Raw genomic sequence first — 6330 nt, forward strand, 5'->3', positions numbered from 1 at the left:
TCTGATTAATACATCATAATGTGTTCATATAAAAATTTGTAGCTCTCTTATTTATCAATTTTGTACATTTAATCAAAGTTTTCAACTGTGTATCCCATTATACCTTGGATACCCCAACGTGTCGGATAAGAAAGATAAAAATACAATCACTACTCGTTTCTTCAACGACAATTTAAGCTGTGTTCAGTGGTTCCTCCCAGAGTTCATCACGATATATTCCGAAAAAAAATCATAGTTAACGAACATTATAAATTGTTCTAGAAACGAAGGCAATCACAGTTAACATTTAATAAGGCCACTGGTATCCTTCGAAATGCAACTAATCAACGTCATGCAGAACGTCATGGGTCACAGTGGATGGGTGGAATCGAAATATGACATTTACCCACGATCGCTTCTTTTTGTCAATTTGTGCCATTAATTTCTCTGCTCTCTAATCTGATTTCGTATCTCCCCTTCAGCTATTCGATCAAAGCTTTTTTAGCATTCTTCTACACCACCACATTTCGGAAGTTTCTAGTCGTCTCCTGTTTGGGGAACCAGGCATGTTAACTACTGATTCGCAATATATTTATTCCGAAAGGCAAAAGGAACCCCGAAAACAATGAAAATAATTTTGTTTATTGGTGATTGTACCAGTTTTATTTACACTTAGTGCGAATATGAAAGTATTTTAGTCCAAATACTTATTTGAAGGTCCTAAATGTCGGTTTAAATGGCTGCTTGCTATGTAAGACATGCCCACTTGTTTCTCTGTGCCATCTCTTCTTTGAGACGATAAGCCTAGGGACATTTTACCCGTAGCTTTGAGCTTTCACCTATGAATACATTTTTTCTTGTCTCGTAGTCAGTTTACTATTAGCACATTAATATTGTTATTCCCTGTTGCATTTTGCCTACTCCTGCCTTGCCGCGTCTCAGGAGGCGTCTTGTCGGGTCTAGGGAGGGAATTCTCTAACCTAAAAAATACCCCATGTGCACTCCACACGTACTCCGCTACCCTCGTAGCCGCTTCCGGCGTGTAGTGCATGCCTGACCTATTCAGGGGGACCCTACATTTCTGCACCCTATTGCGGAGGTCGAGAAATTTGCACCCCAGCTCTCCGAAGAATCTTCTGAGCCTCTGGTTTAAGCCTTCCACTCGGCTCCAAACCAGAGGACCGCGATCGGTTCTGGGAACGATACTACAAATAGTTAGCTCTGATTCCACCCCGCGAGCGAGGCTTTCTGCCTTCATAAAATCCGCCAACCGCCTGTACGAAATGAGGATGACCTCTGAACCCAGACGGCAGGAGTCATTGGTGCCGACATCAGCAACAATTTGCAGTCGGGTGCACCCAGTGCTCTCTATCGCCGCCAGTAGGGCCCCCTCCACATCTCGAATGAGACCCCCCGGCAAGCAGACAGAGTGAACACTGGCCTTCTTCCCCGACCTTTCCGCTATTTCCCTAAGGGGCTCCATCACCAGCCTAACGTTGGAGCTCCCAATAACTAATAAACTCCTCCCCCCGTGTGCCTGCTCGGACCTTGCTGAAGGAGCAGCCACATGTCCATTCACAGGCAGAGCGGGCGATGCCACACGGCCAGCCTCCACATTGGCCCAACTGTGCCCGGTACCCGCGAAGATGTCTCGACAGCAGGGACAGTGGGTGAAGCATCTAACAATTGAGGTGCACCATGCGATGCACCAGACTCCCCACTGCCGCTGCACTCCGAGGCAGCAGCCTGAAGATGGCTGACCGCGGCCATCAACACGCTCAGCTGTTCGCGAAGAGTGGCCAGCGTCCGTACACAGCAGTCACACATCCTATCCATCCTAAGGAATCAATTTACCGAAGAGACTTAATCAACTTTTAAGTATCCAGAATGAGATTTTCACTCTGCAGCGGAGTGTGCGCTGATATGAAACTTCCTGGCAGATTAAAACTGTGTGCCCGACCGAGACTCGAACTCGGGACCTTTGCCTTTCGCGGGCAAGTGCTCTACCAACTGAGCTACCGAAGCACGACTCACGTCCGGTACTCACAGCTTTACTTCTGCCAGTATCCGTCTCCTACCTTCCAAACTTTACAGAAGCTCTTCTGCGAAACATGCTGAACTAGCACCCCTGAAAGAAAGGATACTGCGGAGACATGGCTTAGCCACAGCCTGGGGGATGTTTCCAGAATGAGATTTTCACTCTGCAGCGGAGTGTGCGCTGATATGAAACTTCCTGGCAGATTAAAACTGTGTGCTCGACCGAGACTCGAACTCGGGACCTTTGCCTTTCGCGGGCAAGTGCTCTACCAACTGAGCTACCGAAGCACGACTCACGTCCGGTACTCACAGCTTTACTTCTGCCAGTATCCGTCTCCTACCTTCCAAACTTTACAGAAGCTCTTCTGCGAAACGTGCTGAACTAGCACTCCTGAAAGAAAGGATACTGCGGAGACATGGCTTAGCCACAGCCTGGGGGATGTTTCCAGAATGAGATTTTCACTCTGCAGCGGAGTGTGCGCTGATATGAAACTTCCTGGCAGATTAAAACTGTGTGCCCGACCGAGACTCGAACTCGGGACCTTTGCCTTTCGCGGGCAAGTGCTCTACCAACTGAGCTACTGAAGCACGACTCACGTCCGGTACTCACAGCTTTACTTCTGCCAGTATCCGTCTCCTACCTTCCAAACTTTACAGAAGCTCTTCTGCGAAACGTGCAGAACTAGCACTCCTGAAAGAAAGGATACTGCGGAGACATGGCTTAGCCACAGCCTGGGGGATGTTTCCAGAATGAGATTTTCACTCTGCAGCGGAGTGTGCGCTGATATGAAACTTCCTGGCAGATTAAAACTGTGTGCCCGACCGAGACTCGAACTCGGGACCTTTGCCTTTCGCGGGCAAGTGCTCTACCAACTGAGCTACCGAAGCACGACTCACGTCCGGTACTCACAGCTTTACTTCTGCCAGTATCCGTCTCCTACCTTCCAAACTTTACAGAAGCTCTTCTGCGAAACGTGCAGAACTAGCACTCCTGAAAGAAAGGATACTGCGGAGACATGGCTTAGCCACAGCCTGGGGGATGTTTCCAGAATGAGATTTTCACTCTGTAGCGGAGTGTGCGCTGATATGAAACTTCCTGGCAGATTAAAACTGTGTGCCCGACCGAGACTCGAACTCGGGACCTTTGCCTTTCGCGGGCAAGTGGTCGGGCACACAGTTTTAATCTGCCAGGAAGTTTCATATCAGCGCACACTCCGCTGCAGAGTGAAAATCTCATTCTGGAAACATCCCCCAGGCTGTGGCTAAGCCATGTCTCCGCAGTATCCTTTCTTTCAGGAGTGCTAGTTCTGCACGTTTCGCAGAAGAGCTTCTGTAAAGTTTGGAAGGTAGGAGACGGATACTGGCAGAAGTAAAGCTGTGAGTACCGGACGTGAGTCGTGCTTCGGTAGCTCAGTTGGTAGAGCACTTGCCCGCGAAAGGCAAAGGTCCCGAGTTCGAGTCTCGGTCGGGCACACAGTTTTAATCTGCCAGGAAGTTTCATATCAGCGCACACTCCGCTGCAGAGTGAAAATCTCATTCTGGAAACATCCCCCAGGCTGTGGCTAAGCCATGTCTCCGCAGTATCCTTTCTTTCAGGAGTGCTAGTTCTGCACGTTTCGCAGAAGAGCTTCTGTAAAGTTTGGAAGGTAGGAGACGGATACTGGCAGAAGTAAAGCTGTGAGTACCGGACGTGAGTCGTGCTTCGGTAGCTCAGTTGGTAGAGCACTTGCCCGCGAAAGGCAAAGGTCCCGAGTTCGAGTCTCGGTCGGGCACACAGTTTTAATCTGCCAGGAAGTTTCATATCAGCGCATACTCCGCTGCAGAGTGAAAATCTCATTCTGGAAACATCCCCCAGGCTGTGGCTAAGCCATGTCTCCGCAGTATCCTTTCTTTCAGGAGTGCTAGTTCTGCACGTTTCGCAGAAGAGCTTCTGTAAAGTTTGGAAGGTAGGAGACGGATACTGGCAGAAGTAAAGCTGTGAGTACCGGACGTGAGTCGTGCTTCGGTAGCTCAGTTGGTAGAGCACTTGCCCGCGAAAGGCAAAGGTCCCGAGTTCGAGTCTCGGTCGGGCACACAGTTTTAATCTGCCAGGAAGTTTCAACTTTTAAGTAGACTGCTAATTCACTAAAGGTGGCTGATTACTGACTAAACTGTGATTGCTAACGACTTCTTGTAGAAAACAATGAAAATAGTACTACCTGTCTCTGGACTGTATTCAAAACAAACACTAGCATTACTGGCACTATGGCTGACTACAAGGACTCTCTCTGACTGTATTCAAAACAAACACGAAATCTATGTAACTCTATTACTAGCACTCGACAATTAAAGCTTCCTAAAAGCAAAAACACACGGAAGAAGAAGTGACAAGTAAGAAAAATACAGTTAATACTTAAATTAAGGTAGCTCGCTGAACAGCAGACGTGAAGCAGACGGCGGTTAGGGCGACACATGAACTTACAACATAAAAGTAATAACAGATAAAAATACATGTTCATGAACCTGAGAGAAAATCAGTCCATAAGTTTAAGCAAACGCTATCAGCAGTACAATGAGAATCAGCTTAATTTTTCAATTAACTCCTTGACAGGATAAAAGGAGTGACCCATGAGGAAACACTCCAGTTTCGATTTGAAAGCGCGTGGATTACTGCAAAGATTTTTGAATTCGAGTGGCAGCTTATTGAAAATGGATGCAGCAGTATACTGCACACATTTTTGCACAAGAATTAAGGAAGTCCGAACCAAATGGGAGTTTGACTTCTGCCGAGTATTAACCGAGTGAAAGCTGCTTATTGTTGGAAATAAACTAATATTGGTAACAAGAAACGACAATAAGGAATATACATATTGAGAGGCCAAGGTCAAAATACCCAGACTCCCTGAACAGAGGTCGACAAGTGGTTCGTGAACTCACACCACTTTTTGCCCGAACCTCCAGTTTCTGAGCCAAAAATATCCTTCTAGAATGGGAAGAGTTACCCAAAAACATAATACCATATGACATAAGTGAATGGAAATAGGCAAAGTAGACTAATTTACTTGTCGAAGTATCACTCACTTTCGGTACCGTTCGAATAGTGAAAATGGCAGTATTAAGTCTTTGAGCAAGATCCTGAACGTGGGCTTTCCACAACACCTTACTATTTATTTGAACACCTAGGAATTTGAACCGTTTAGTATCACTAATCATATGCCCATGCTGTGAGATTAAAACGTCAGGTTTTGTTGAATTGTGTGTTAGAAACTGTAAAAACTGAATCTTACTGTGATTTAACGTTAGTTTATTTTCTATAAGCCATTGACTGAGGTCATGTACTGCACTACTTGAAACGGAGTCAATGTTGCACACAACATCCTTTACTACCAAGCTAGTGTCATCAGCAAACAGAAATATTTTTGAGTTACCCGTAATACTTGAGGGCATATCATTTATATAAATAAGGAACAGGAGCGGCCCCAACACTGATCCCTGAGGAACCCCCTCCCCCTTGACAGTACACCACTCAGATCCCCCATCACACTGTATTACTTTCCCCCATTCCTGTAGATCGTTCCCTAATGCTCTTCCTGAAACACTGTACAACTTCTGATTCTGTCAGTTCTTTCGGGTCCCATCTCCTTAAATTCCCACCTTTTTCCAGTTTCTTCAGTTTTTATCTACAGTTCATAATCAATATACTGTGATCAGAGACCACATTTGCCCCTGGAAATGTCATACAATTTAAAATCTGGTTCCTAAATCTCTGTCTTACCATTATATAATCTATATGAAATATTGCAGTATCTCCAGGTCTTTTATGATTTTTGAACCAAGTGTTAGCTATGATTAAGTTATGCTCTGGGAAAAAAACCTACCAGGCGGCTTCCTCTTTCATTTTTTACCCCCATTCCATATTCACCTACTACGTTTCCTTTTCTTCCATTTCCTACTGTCGAATTCCAGTCACCCATTAATATTAAATTTTCATCTCCCATCACTATCTGAATGATTTCTTTTATCTCATCACACATTCCATCAGTTTCATAATCATCTGCGGACTACTTTTACGACTTTGGTAGGCGTGGGATTCGTGGCTATCTTGGCCACAACAATGCGTTCACTATGCTGTTTGTAGTATCTTACCCACATTTCTATTTTTATTAATTGTTAGACCTACTCATGCATTAGCTTCATATTAGCCTTCCTAATACTTAAATCTATATTCGATGTTAACAATGACGCCGGTGGATGGACTATCACGAAATTACTGACCGTCGAGAAAGTCACAAATATAACCGACAAGCTAATGGGCCCTTCACAGGAAAAGGTTTT

At 45.4% G+C, this 6330-nt stretch overlaps 1 non-coding gene across 1 annotated transcript; it reads right to left on the reverse strand.

The window, feature by feature from the left end:
* Positions 1–2230: 2230 nt before the first annotated feature.
* Trnas-cga (transfer RNA serine (anticodon CGA)) lies at positions 2231–2305 on the reverse strand. Its single transcript has one exon. It is a non-coding gene; the product is annotated as a tRNA-Ser (tRNA).
* Positions 2306–6330: the final 4025 nt, after the last annotated feature.

Source organism: Schistocerca gregaria, unplaced genomic scaffold (assembly GCF_023897955.1).
Source record: "Schistocerca gregaria isolate iqSchGreg1 unplaced genomic scaffold, iqSchGreg1.2 ptg000214l, whole genome shotgun sequence".
Classification (NCBI taxonomy): Eukaryota; Metazoa; Arthropoda; class Insecta; order Orthoptera; family Acrididae; genus Schistocerca; species Schistocerca gregaria.